Source organism: Mesoplodon mirus (assembly GCF_964341445.2).
Source record: "Mesoplodon mirus genome assembly, chromosome: 7".
NCBI lineage: Eukaryota > Metazoa > Chordata > Mammalia > Artiodactyla > Ziphiidae > Mesoplodon > Mesoplodon mirus.
Genome location: NC_138983.1, coordinates 84,226,095 through 84,240,843, shown reverse-complemented (window position 1 = coordinate 84,240,843; position 14,749 = coordinate 84,226,095). Strand labels below are relative to the sequence as shown.

At 43.8% G+C, this 14,749-nt stretch overlaps 1 long non-coding RNA gene across 3 annotated transcripts in view; it reads right to left on the bottom strand.

Moving 5' to 3' along the window:
• Positions 1-14,519, bottom strand: part of LOC309807697 — a 63,703-nt gene extending 49,184 nt beyond the window's left edge. For 2 of the 3 annotated variants that reach the window (XR_014294627.1, XR_014294628.1), the window contains exon 1: positions 14,144-14,518. This is a non-coding gene — a long non-coding RNA (uncharacterized lncRNA). Of the gene's footprint in view, positions 1-14,143 lie in introns of all 3 variants that reach the window. The other variant, XR_014294626.1, reaches the window with a different exon arrangement.
• Between the last annotated feature and the right edge of the window lie 230 nt (positions 14,520-14,749).

The window sequence follows — 14,749 nt, the reverse complement described above, 5'->3', positions numbered from 1 at the left end:
TATATTTTTAGCTCTCTCTGCTGAAAACACAATGAGGTAGCTTGGATAGTGATAAATCCACCTCATACCAAGATTCTGGTTTCTGAATACCATTATTAATGCAAGGAACAAGAACTCCATGGAGAAATGACTGATTCAAGGCTGAGACAGAGGAAAGTAAAAGATGGGTCTGGAGCATTTTGTGGTGTCAGAAAATAAGATATTACTCCAAAAATTGTATGGCCATGTAGGAAAAATATAGGAGACAGCTGGAAGGAGTACCAGTGACCAAATATGGAACACTTTGAGAAACAAAACTATTAATGATAGTAATAAATTTTAACCCGTAGAATAAAATAAATATCCACAAGTTCACACTGATGTATGTATATATATGAACAAATAACCAGATAAATACATAAATGAAGGAGAAGAATAGCTCTTTCTTATACTCAAATTATAGTTAATAAAGGTAGAGGGAATGATGGGAATAGAAAATGAACAATCATCAAACACCACAGTAATGGGTGGAGTCAAAAATTATTGATGGATGCTAAAATTAGTATGCGAAAATTAAACAAGAAGCAGAATATTTGAACAATCTCAAATAATTACAAAGGGAAAAATAGTGATTTTGCAGCTATCATTATAACTAAGTCATCAAAGTTAATATCCCCAGTAGTGAGACATACCTCTAATATTTGTACCTCTAATATGTACTGAAAATGGCATATCTCTCCTGAAGTGTTCTTGTCAAGAAATACATATCCTCAGTCTAACCATGAGAAAATATCAAACAAACCCTATTTGAGAAAAATTCTACAAAATGACTGGCTAGGATTTTCCATTAGTTCAAGGTCATAACAGACAAAAAAAAGACTGAGGAACTATCCTAGATTAGAGAAGAATGGGGAGATATGACAAGCAAATGCAATAAGGGATCCTAGATTTGAATCTGGACCACAAGACAATAGGCAATATTTGAATACGAGTCTATAAATCGTTAGTAGCATTGTGACAATGTAAACTTTCTGCTTTCAATAATTATACTCTAGTAATAGAAAATGTTAACATTTGGGGAAGCTGAGTAAAGGGTATATGGGAACTCATACTGCTATGTTTGAAGTTTTTTGATAAATAAGATTTGATAACACAGTTTTATAAAACCTTAGTTTGGACATTTCTGAACCTCTTTTTTGTTTCCTTATGGAAGAAAGCTGCTTGTTTAGGGTTAATACTAATTCAATGGGGGTAAAATTTACACAGGACCAACCCTAACATTCATAGTGTGTGGCACAGGAAACAACTTTGAATGGCCATTTCAAGGAACAATATACTTAAGTGTATACAATGAGTAAAATGGATGAACTACACAAATTAATGAGTTGAAAAACCATAGAATCATAGAATTTTCTCACTGTAAAGGCTCTTACTTTCATAACTTTTCAGAACTTTTCCGTTCCTATGGGTAAATACCAAAGAGCAGGATTACTAGATCACTGTATGGTAAAAGTACGTTTATTTTGTAAGAAACTGCCAAGTATCCCACTAGCCACAAATGAGAATTCCAATTGTTCTGCATCATCACCAACTTCGGTATTTCAGTTTTGGGATTTTAGCCATTTAAATAGGTGTGTAGTGGTATCTCATTATTGTTCTAACTCAAAATTCACTGATGACATGGAATGTGTAGCATCTTTTCATATGCTTATTTGCCATGTGTCTATTTTCTTTGTTTAACCATAGTAGTTTTGTTGTTTTTTTTTTAACCAAGGCCTGCTAACTCTTGTCCTGCTGTGTCTATTTATGTTGTCTTTTTTCTTTCTTTCTTCTTTTTTTGAACTTTTGATCATTTAGTCTTTTTCCTGGTTATGTCCAATTATTTTTTATACTAAAATTGGGCTTAACTTATTTTAGGAAACTATGAAGATACCTCCACATTCTGGATGTTGTTATCTTTCTCTTGAAAAGATTTACTTTGGCCCAAGGCAGACACTTACTATAGGGACTGGTAACCTTAGTCCATTCTCAGTTTGAGCTCATTCAAAGCCATTTTTCAGTCTGTGTGAAGGTTGGTCTATTTCTGTCTTGTCCTTCCCTACGGGTGTTGCCATTTGGGATTACCATGTGAAAGTTCGGATTCTCCCTGTTCCCAGCTACCCTTGTATTTGTTAGGCTTTAAATGTAATGGTTCCCACAGCCCTGTGAGACTAAAGATACACTTAGCTTCTCATTCCATTAGTTGTTGCCTTTAGCTTGAGCTGTTGCCCTTTGGCTTCTGTGGTTAGAGTCTTTTGAACTCCTTGGCTTTTCAGTTCCTAGGCTGTAAGATTTGAATCAGCAAATGCCCAAAGGAGAAAAGCTGCACCAAATGTCAAGCTTGCGTCTGTGTTTCCCTTCTCTCCACAACTTGGCCCACATGTCTTGGTGTCTCTCTAACATTCAGATGCCAGCGAACAGATGTTTTCTTACTTTGTACAGCTTTTCTAAAAGCTGTAGACTTCACCTGATCTTATGTTATTATTGAACTATCATCTCAATTACCCCTAGGAAGAAAATTTACAATTTTATGTTTTATTTTTTATTTTCTATATTACCTCAGTTTCTGTCGAGACCTTTTACCTCACTGTTCGGTCTAGTTCCTGTGTTAGCAGTAAGATGGAGATAAGCTGGAGGCTAAGAATACTGGGGGGAAATCACTGATGAATGATATGTCTCATTCTTTTTGTTTTTCCTCTCCTTATTTATTACTCTGGCAGCCTATACCTGCCTTTCTTCATTTGACCCAGTTGCCCAAATAAGAAACCCACTCTGGTAAAGACCTGACTTTACTCTCATAAATGTCTGCATGTTAGGATTAGCTAGATGATGAACACCATGCCAGAGTTCTTTGTGTGAGACTTTTGCAGACTTTTGTTAGCCCTTTAGTTTGCCTCTTGCCAACGCTGCTCAGATTGTTGAGGTTTTCTAAGATTCTGTAGGTCAAACCTCTCTACCTGCATACCAGATGAGCCCTTCTCTCTTTCCTGACCTCACTTGTGGGAGGTTAGCCCTCGGTTCTTCTTTTTCCCCATCCAATCATAATCGTTCATGAATTCTAAAAGGCCCTCAAAGTATCTGTCATCCCTTTCTCTCTTCTCTTTTCTATCAACACTGTTAAATATTAACCATATATTTGCATACCTCTTTCTTACTTACAGTGGAATATTGGAAGGCTCGATCATTAAGTGTGAGTCCCACCAAACTAGGACTCATACAACACTCTCCTCCAGGCCAAAACTTTTGATATCCACTGGGTTTTTCTTATACTATCTTATATGTAGCTAAATTTGTAATGATTTAGTTAATGCCTGAGTTATGTGACAATAAGAAATCAGTCAAATTAGCACTACAGAAGTGCAGCTTAGACCTAGGGACCAGAACCAAGGACCACAAAAACCTGTTAACCAATAAGTTTCACTTGTACTTCATGTTTAACAACTGCTGAGGGTGAATGGGAAGTGAGGGAAAAAGAGTTTAACTTCATATCACAGAAACTTGCGCTAAAATGAAGAGGAAAATGACCCAGTTCCTGGTTCAAGTCACTGTAATCTGCTTCAATAAATAATAACAGCACACAAGGAAAACAAACACTATATGATAGGAACAATGGATAATTAAATACCAGATCAGGGAGGACAGATTACACTTGCTATGGGATTTCATTAAAGAAGGCTTCCAAAAAGTACTGGCTTCTTCTGAGAAGACTTCTCAGAACAGGTAGCATTTAAACTGAGTCTTGAACAAGTATATAGAGGGTAGGGAACAGGCCTTCCGGGCAGGGAACAGGCACAGTGTCAGGAGTGGCACAAAGGGCTTATGGAATAGGGGACAAAACTGGCTGAACACAGGAGTGCTACGTGTTGGGGAATATGGAGGAAGGCTGGCTGAGGTTGGTTAAATGAAACATAATTAGATGGAAGAGAATGTAGGTGCAAAGACACATGGAAGACTGTGGAAAGCCCCTGAAGATGGAGGTCAGCATAATAATATGAAGAACTCAGTGGTACTTTGACACTGTATGAATGTCTAGGTTTAAAAAATCAGGAAAACACAATAAAACAATAAACTACTGATATAATGATATGTAACCAGAGGCCAGATACCAAAGAATACACACTGTGTCTTTCCATGTATGTCATATATGGTGATAGAGGTCAGCTTAGGTGTTGCCCTGGGAGAGTATGGAACAGAAAGAAGTAACAGAGAACCGTGTAGGGTGTTAGAAATATTTTATAATATCTTGATCTGGTGTTGCATACATGGGTGCATAGAGATGTAAAAATTCAGTTATTAGCAATGCAGTTAACCTACTAGAGTTTTTTTTTTAATGTATGCGTACATTAAAAAAAACTCTAGTAGGTTAATTAGGCTGTCAGTTGTATGAAGTAAATTTTGGTCAAGGAATAGCCAAGGTAGTAATGCAGTAATAAGTTATAAATGTACTCACTGTGCTCTAGAATGTCACAATTGGAATACAAGAAATATGTGTAAGAAAAAAGACAAATATTCAACATTGATGGTTGGATGAGCTGAATAAGTTAGATCACTCTACTTTCAATTTAAGAACTTGGCCAGTGTTTGGATACCTCTGAACAAAGAAAAAAAAGAAATACAATTTTTATTATGCATATGCTATGTATCAATCCCTGACTTATATTTTGACACATATAAACATGGGAAATATTGCACCTTGTAACTGAGACAATGAAGATGAGTGAGGTAGCTGGTTTTGACACTAGAGGCTGAGAAAACCATCAGCTCATAATCGTAAGAAGTCTGAAGTCGGAGGAAAAGAATCAAGAGGAAATAGTGGTAAGTGCCAGGAGCTTCTGGAAACTACATCAGAGATGAAGACTCCAGGACTGTTGAGCTTTCTAAGATTCCCAATAACTCAGGTAAAAACAGAGGGCTTAAAACTGAATCCTGGGGATATATGTATGCATATAGCTGATTCACTTTGTTACACAGCAGAAACTAACACAACACTGTAAAGCAATTATACTCCAATAAAGATGTAAAAAAAAAAAAAACTCACTCCTGCAAAGTAACAATTGTTACGACAAACAGTAAAGAATTATAAGAAAAATAATCACATGCCTGTCCCAACAGAGAAATATCCTAAGCTCCATCTCACCATTTCTCCGATTGGCCTTTCACAAAATACAGTCCCATCAGCTGAATATAGGTTTGTCAAGTAACTGTGAGTAAGACTGAATTAAACAAAAATAAATCAATTCCTTCCTCCAAAACTTTTCAGAGTATGTAATGTAACAAAGTGAAACTTGAATTTCATGTCGGGATGTAGAGTACAGCTCTTCCCAAATGCTTCTGTCTTGTAACTACATTAACATCATCTAAAACCAGTGTTCTGCAGGACAGAGATTGTGAAATGCTGCTCTCATCATGTAAGATATCAAGTCTTTCTGAAAATCCATTCTTCCTTCTGCCCTTTCTCCTGTTGTCCCTGTCACCTGGAATGTCTGTCCTAAGCTCCACCTGCCAAAACCCTACCCATTTTTAGGATCCAAGAGATAATAAAAGGCTTACATTACTGAAAGGCAGAGAAAGAAATCCCTTCCTAGGAATCTACATTTCCTTCCTAGGGAAAAGAAAAATTGTAAAGTATACCACAGTGACCTTAAGTCTATGAATGTAACTATGTTGTGTTACTTGGAGTTCTGTAAAAGTCAATGTGCTACAATATACATGGATATGAATGTTTGATCTCTTACAAGTAGAACTTGCTGATAACTTTCATCATGAGCGAGGTTAATGATTAAGGGAGCCATTGTATTTGGCTCAGCCCTTATAACTAGGGAATATTAAAATTGGAAAGGTCCCTAGATATTAGCAAATCTATCCACCTCGTATTCTAAGTAAGGAAACTGAGACCTTCATAGATTGGATACTTACGTTAACAAAGGAAAAGGATATAAGATTGGCAGACCTACCTTTTAGATTAAGAATTTTGAGATTTTTATAGACTACTAGGACATTATGTCCACTGATATTGAGACAATGTGTTTCTTAGTCATCATTTCCTATTGCACTGACCAAGCGAGGTGCCAGTCAGTAGTTGTACAAAGGGAAAAAGAAAACTTTAGAAACTCCCAATTTATATACACAGGGAAATTCATCATTCATGTTATTTAAGCTAACTGGATGCAGTTTATCAGCTACATTGAGGAATGGTGAAGTGAAGTGTCTACACAATTAACATGTTAGTTTGTGTCATGACCTCCCTGGTGTTCAAGTGAGTTAACGGTTAGCACTCAACTAGGCACTTAAGAGTCCATTATAAATCTGGACTAAACGTTTATTTGTGGCATCTTTGTTCTTCTTTGGTGCCCTTAGGCAGAATTAGCCCTCTTATGTTTTGATAAATTCAAGTATTAAACAGGGCTAAGGTTTCACAAGTTCTCTGGCCTGAACATGGGGGTAAGGGAGACCAATGAGCTGGAGTACTTCTAGATTTAAGAATAGTCAGATTGAGGAAGAAGAGTCTTATGCCAGAGGTGAAAGAAGACTGATTATAATTACCTATTTTTAAAAATTCCAACCCTTTTCAATGTTCTAAAGTGACCAGGAAGTACATGGGTATGCTAGGAAGTAAGGGAGTCAAGCAAGAATATTCTCTAAGAGTTTGTGGATGGCAATGAAGAGGAAAGGAAGATAGAGACAATCCTAGAAAAGGTTTTGGTTGGCCATAATAATGAAGTCAGAAGGAGAAGAAGAAAAAGAAGAAGAATGACACATGCAATGGGAAAGAGAAAGCAAGAATAGAGAAGCAAAAGGGAGAGTAGAAAAATGAGACAAATTTGGAGAAGGAAATGAGGAAGAAAACTGGGTGAAAGGAAGCACTGATGGTAGACCACCTGACACTCAAATATTAACACGATGCACATTTAAGATGTGTCATCAATGGCCATGGTCATTACCCTCAAATAGTTTACAGTATGTGTTTCAGAGACATTTATAAATTGAAAATGCCATTAAAATAAGTGCCAGGGTATAAGTATTCATGCAATTGTATGGGAGAATAAAAAGTCCCCCATCAAAGAGCCTTCTGAGACATTGGAAAAAAAGGAAAAACCTAAAAAGCATAAGACTCTTCCTATTTTCATTTCCAATGATACATCCCAATCTTGATGATCAATCAGCGATTTAAATATCAACTATAAACACAGTATTTTATGAGCTGCTATGCAGTATACTATACTAGAGCAATAGAACAGAGAGGACCTCAAACCCTCTGTTCCCTCAAATTGAAAGGCACGCTTCCTGACCTCTCCAGACCACTACTGGACACAGGGAACACACGCTAATGTTTCAGGACCCCAACCAGCAGTCACCTGCTTTGTGATTACTTCCATGACACACCCTCACTAACACCACTGACTTTCCTGCTCCTACGGGACATGACACATATTTCCTATTTTAACACATACCACAGTGCATTATGATTGCAGGTAGGTGTTCTAACAACTTAAAAGAGAATGATGACTTTTTTCTCTTTACGTCTTGTTATTTCCCTACTCATAATATTTCTTGAAGAGAAACCATAAAAATATAAGCAAACACAAAAAAACAGATAATATACAAAACGTGTGCTTTGCACCTTAACACAAACTTAAGTAAAATTAGTTCTGACAGTATCCGGCATGACAAACTTCCATAGTACAAATGAGAATGGACCAAGGTTTGAGCAGGTACAGGAGACAATCCACGCATGAACAACACCAAGGAAAGGTAGACAGGAAGTAACATGGTGTGTAGGAAATCACGAGACCAGTCTGATGGGAAGAGACTTAAACAAGACTGAAACTCACTTTCTAAACCTCCATCTCCAATTGGACAATTCGCAAGACACAGGTGCACCAAAGTGGCCAAATATTCAATCCCTTTAATGGGGAGGAACAGTTTAAAATTTTATAAATTTAGTTTGCCCAAAAGCAACTGTCAAATGTTGGCAGGACACAATGAAGGCTTACCTTTGTTAACATAGTTAAGTCTCTCTCTCTCACAACTAGCCCACTTGGCTCCACGTTCCTTAGCGCACCTGACGCACTTACACAGCATTGATGGGCTTTACACAACTGGAAGGTCACATCTTTATTTCTTATTGCAGGAACACAACATCCGGAAACTTTATTTCTATCGGAAGCTAAAGCAAAATTACTGTAAAATGAGTCATTTAAACCATACATTTTATCACCGTTAAAAAGCATCTGCTCTGTGCTAAGGATTAGAAATGACTCCTGTCCTTAAAGCCTCATTAAGGAGGCAGATCTATAAAGTCAAAATTTCAATCACATGAGATAAAGCACAGAAGTGCCTATGGAGGCCAAAAGTTATATCTAAGTGACGGCTTCATGATAACCCTGAAGTACAGTCTGGAAAGATGAGGCTATGCAGAGGTGGAGTAGGAGGTGCATTAGCTGCAGAGGGAACATGTGTGAAAAGACACTCAAGCCTGACACCTGCTGGGCACTGTAAATACTGCAGGTGGGGGTGACTAAAGACCAGGGGTCCAAGTGTGAGAAGAGACAGAAATGAAAATAGAGATGTTGGCCCAAGCAAGCCTGGGAGAGAGCATGGCTTGTATCCCACAGGTGGTGAGGCCTGGGGCTACCACTGGCTGAGTAAGGGTGCCTCCGCTGATGAGAAAAAGGCGCCCCGCAGCTGAAGGACCGACTAGATAAAGGGAGTGATCACAAAAAGCTCCCCTTCCTCAGGGCCAAAGAGCCCCAGGAGGCTTGGCAAAGCACAGTTCAGATTACAGGCTTCTGTGCAGAGCACACGCTGGGCGGCTAGTATGCACTAACTCTGTGTGGGCAAGCCATTAGCAGCATTATTTCAGGCATATCTTGTCATGTTAGAAGATCACTCAACCCGAGTAGGCAGATGAACTTAGAGGAACTGAGACCAGGGGCCGCAAAACCACCCAGGAGTTTCTGCCAGAGTCGGGGCAAAATGTAATGTGGATGAAGAAGCAAATTTAGGAGGAGGCCAAAATTTACAAGCTAGACCCACTGGATGAAAGTCATAAAGAAAGTTCAGTGAAGGAATTCTGAAGAGAATGGGCTCTGCATTTTTCTTACAATCAATGTAAAATATTAGGCAAAATTAAGTACAGTGGCTTTTAAGGTCCCTTCCAGCTCTAACTTCTTTTGATTTCTAACTTATTACTCTGGTTAAGTAAAGTCCCTTCAGAGGTACAGAACAGTTCCTACACCTGAATGGGATGCAAAGAATAATCTGACTTCTCTTCACCAGGGAATGAGTTGAACTGTCCTTGCAGAAGAAGTAACACATGGTGAGAACCCCAGATCCTAGAAAAGGGCCAGGCACACGATAAGTATTCAGCTTTTTGAAAACAAATGAACAATCATTTCCTCTCCTAGATCTCCACACCCTTTCTCTGCTGGCTGCTTTCTTTCAGCTTATAAACTTCCTCAGTATACCCACTTAAAAAGCCCTCAGACCTATGATTCTTTGGATCTTCTTGTGGGTAACCTAAGTCTCTCCCATGCCTTCAAACACCTCTCCTCCCCAAAAGCCCACATCTGAACCTTGGGCCCAGACCTGTCTACCAGGCCCCTCTAAAGCACTGAAGATGAAGTAAGATCCTCTCCCCACCCCCAATACCTTCCTACTGTGCTCTGTATCTCTCAAAAAGATGCAGCTGTAAACTGTCACCCGCGCTTGCTGCCCTCCCTTTTCTAACTGGTCACCAGGCCCCACCCATTCTCTCTCAGATCTGCAAAATCCAGTCCAACCTTTTATAACTTAAGTGGGAACCTTAGATTACAATTCACCCTGCACCCAATCAAGTGCCTTGCACATGGAGGTCCAAGTGAGTCTCTAAACCAGAAGTCCATCTCACTGTTCTTTAGGGTTTCCCACAGCCTTCAGGATAAACATCTAAACTTCTGACAGGACAAACAAGGCCCCGTTCTGTTGGGCCCCACTAGGTTTCCAGTATCAACTCTCATTTCTTTCCCAAACCCTGAGTTTGAGTCCTATACCTTAGTTTTGCCATATTTTCTTATATTTCTCAAACTTTGACACACACTGCTCCCTCCTGCCACCCCAGGAGCTTCTACATATCCTTAGAAAGGATGGCACCTCCTCCAAGAAGCCTACCCTGAACTTTCCCTTCCAAGATTCTGTGCTCTGCAAAGGGGGAAGGTTGGGGGGGGGGAGGGATACATTAGGACTTTGGCATTAACATAGACACACGACTCTATATCAAACAGATCATCAACAAGGACCTACTGCACAGCACAGGGAACTCTACACCATGGCCTGGAACAAACTGTACGGGAAAAGAATCTGAAAAGGAATGGATATATGTATAACGGAATCACTTTACTGTACGCCTGAAACTAACACAATATTGTAAATCAACTATCCTCCAATATAAAATAATAATTAAATTAAAAAGAAAGATTCTGTGCTCTGTAGCACCAGAACTCACTTCTTCCAGAGCACTGACTACTGTGCTTGTGCTTACCTGCCGCCCAGTAGAAGGGGAGATTACCTAGGGCGGAAGCATCGTCTCCAGCAGCCCTTGGTTCTGACAACTCATTCAAGTGCCAGGATACTTTACACACATAACCTGCTTAATTAATTCTAAGAACCCACAGAAAGAGTGGTTTTTAATGTCATTTTACAAGTGTGGGGATTGCAGTTCAAAAGTAACCTGCCCAGGCCACAGACAGCATAAGCCCTGGAATTCAAACCCTAGGCTGCCTTCACACCAGTGTTCTTTCCACTATATGATACGACTACTGAAAAACAGATTTTTTTTTCCTGAGCCCTGTTTTAATGGAAAGGAAATGAAGCTGGGATATACCAATTTCCTAATCGCTTTGGCGTGTACCAGGCAAAGTCGTTCAACAGACCAGGTAATATCTGTGGAACAATTAACGATGCTCCAAACTGTCCTAAGTGTTCTACATTGTAGGGTCTACAAGCATTAACACAGTTCGACCTTGTAACCTCCAGAGAGAGTGAGTCCTGTTCAGCCCATGCTACAGATGAGAATACTGAGACCTAGAAGCCTTAGAGCACTCGGCCGGGGTCACCGAGCCGGCAGGAGTCCTAGGCCACACGCCCCATCTAGCGCACGCACACCCGGACACTGGGCACCGGTTCTAGTGCCCACCCTTCACCTTGCACCATCTAAAACCCCGCTTCGCAGCGCCCACACAAGAGCCCCTGGAAGCGGGAAGTACAAAGCTGTCTCAAACAGATGAACCAGTTTGCACGGCAGAAGTTGAGACACGGATGTAGAGAACAAACGTATGGACACCAAGGGAGGAAAGCCGTGGGGGGTGGGGATGGTGGTGTGCTGAACTGGGCGACTCGGATTGACGTGTATACACTGATGTGTATAAAATTGATGACTAATAAGAACATGCTGTATAAAAAAATAAAATAAAATTCAAAAAAAAAAAATACTGTCTACTGTCCTCCGCGCCCCCTGGAACACTCACTGTAAATATCCAGGAGGTGCTTGCAGAATGAATGAATCCATGAACAAACAAGCTCACTCATTTCAAACGTGCAGTCACATGCGAAATCTGACCTTCTGAGAAGCTTCTGGAAGGAGCCCATTTTCTTAATGTATTCAGCATCGAGTCATCACAAAATATGAACTCTTATAAAGTACTGGCCCCTCACTTCCCATGAGAAAGCAAAATTCCTCAGCAGGGAAATGGGAGGGTAGCAGACATTACCCGCAAAGCTTTAGGAAGGCTGCGGCTCGCTGAGCACGTCACTAGGGCCCCTGACCGCCTGCCTGGTAGTAGGACAGACACACCAGGAACGGCTGCTGACCGGCAGAAAGAGCGCCCGGCCAGGCAGGCAGCACACCCCGCACCCTACCAAGCGAGGTCTGGCCAGCAAGGGAAAGACGCTCTCCACTGCAGAACCGCCCACCACTAGAAAGCCAGGTCCTGCCACGGCCTGGACACACGAGGCCTTCCTTACAAGGGTTACACATCTGTGGCCTTGCTCTGCCTCGAAGAAAAGACAGTGACGGCGACAACGTGACCATCTCCAGATGAACTTTCAACTTCGTTTCAAGTGCCTGGGTGCTGGGTCACAGTGGATTTCTAAACTCTTCCAATATTCAAAAATACCAATTTCTAAGATGCAGAAGGGGTGTTAAACATACACTTAGCACAGACCCCAGTCCCACTCCTGAGTATTTTCTCAAGTGAGGTAAAAACCCAAGTTCACATGGAAACCTGCCCTGGGATGTTTACAGCAGCTTTATTCCTGATCCCCTCAAAACTGGAAACATCCCACAAGTCCTGCCACCTGCACGCGAATGGACAAACGGAAAATGGAATACAACACAGCCAGAAAAAGGAGTGGCTTCTCATACCCGCAACAACAGGGATGACGGACTTCCCTGGTGGTCCAGTGGCTAAGACTCCACACTCCCAATGCAAGGGGCCCGGGGTCCATCCCTGCTCAGGGAACTAGATCCCCCACGCCGCAACTAAAACATACTGCACGCGGCAATGAAGATCCCATGTGCCGCAACTAAGACCCAGCACAGCCAAGTAAATAACTACCTAAATAAATATTTAAAACAACAGCAAAAAAAACAAACCCGGGAGGAATCTCGCATAGGTTTTGCTGAGCCAAAGCAGCCAGAATCAAAAAGCTACATGCTGTTGTTCCGTTTATCTGACTTTCTGGAAAAGCCAAAACCTTAGGGACGGAGAGGAGATTAGTGGCCAAGAGGCTAGAGGCACCCTGGCGCCAAAGGGCAGCAAATAGGATGACAGGATTGCTCTGCCGCCTGATGGCGATCAAAACTCCCACAACTGTGCACTACAAGTGAACTATGCTTCACGGCTACTAAGGACACACAAATTCGTACATTTTGAAAAATGTGCCGGCCAGCCATCCCCTGCATGACAAATGCAGTAAGAGGGGCGGGGAGGCGAGGCAAGTGGATCAGCTGGAGTTCTGAAGGTTCTCCCCACTTTCAGTTTCCCTCCCCTGGCATGTCTCCCCGCCCAGCCCACTGCTGCTCAGGCCGCCCACCCGGGCCGCCTGGAGTTACCCAACCGGAAAAGCCAGAGACCAGGCTCAGCCGCGCCTCCAGGCACAGGAAGGGCAAAAATAGAAAGCGCCAGTGCGCAGTGGAGGGCTGGAAACCCTCGGACCTCAGATAACTGCGGAGAACCGGGGCTCGGAGTCAACATCGGCTCCAGGCGGTCCCAGCGTCCCGACCCCGGCCGCGACACACTTTCCACAAAACTGACACACACGCGCGGGTCGCGCGGGCTTCCCCGCCGGGTCGCCTGGAGGCCGGTCCCCCGCAAGCTGAGCGCACGAAAGGGCGCCGGCCCAAGCCGCCCGCTGCGTTTTCCCTCCGGAAGGTGGGCTGCGGGGCCCAAGCGTAAACCCTGAGACAAGGTACACGCGCACCACGCCGCCACAGGGGACGAGAGGCCGGGCGCCCACCTGGCCGGACACCCTGCATTTCTGCAATCACCGGACTTGTGTGTAAATTTCCCTTTGGCGTGTCATTTTCCAAAGGCCACTCAAGATCAGGGGACAGCACGCCTCCTCTCCAAGTGTCCTGCCAGCCCACCCACTCAAGATCAGAGGGACAAAATGCCTAACTAAAACAAAACAAAACAGAAACACAAAAAACTGGAGAGAGGGAGGAAAGGGTGCCCTCAAAAAAAAAACACAAAAAACCTAAGCACGTTGACAGCGCTAAGAATAAACTACCAGGCAAAAGAAACCCTACATGTCAAATCCTAAAGTACAGAAGGGCAAGCCCGCCGGCAGTCCAGGCCCGGGGAGACCGGGGTCCCCAGCCCTGCAGAGCCAACCGCAGACCGGCTCGGGCGCCCCTCAGAAGCCCGGGGTCCCCGCGGCCGAGTCTGCGCCCCCGGCCGGCGCCGGCTCCCCTCTGCCCACCCTGCGCGCGGGGGCTGGAAAAGGCCGCGGAGAACCACGGCGGGGCGGGAAGGGGGGCTCCAAAGAAGGTCTGGCGACTCGAGTGGCTCCGTTTCTCGGTGGGCTCAGCGCCCGCCGTGGGGGAAGAGGGGCGGGGGTCCGGGAGGAGGGGACGGGTGGCACTTACGTAGACCGGCAGCGGCCACGGGCAGACGGCGGGCTCGGCCCCCACGAGCGATTCCAGCCTCAGCTCCAGCTTCTCCCCCATGTCTTCGCGCGCCGCCCCCGCACCGTGCTAATCTGCCGGTTGGGGGAGGGGCGCGGCGCCGCCGGCGGGGGCGGGGCAAACAGGCAGGCGGGCAGTGAGGGGAGGGGGCCTGGCCTGGGCCTCAGCCGCCTCCGCCGCGCTCCTGTCCGGCCCCCGGCTCCCTCTTTGTGGTCACAGGCCCCGGGCCTCCAGCGCTGCTGCGAACTCGGGCCTGCGTGAGGCGAGCACAATGAGCCGGGGACCGGGCCGAACCACTCGCGGCGCGCGCGGCCCACCCTGTGGACACGCCCGCTCTCACGCACGCACGCACGCAAGTCTTCGGCTGCCCCCAGCCACACCCACCGGCCCGAAGTGGGGACCCGAGGAGACCCCTCGGGGCCTGGGGTGGCGGGTTCGACTCCCGCCCTTGACGTACCGTGACCCCCCCCCCAATAAGAAGACTATAATTCCTCATTAAATATGACAGCTGGAATCCCGGCTTCTGTTCACAAAAATGCCGTGTATTTAGCCTATGCTAGGCACCAG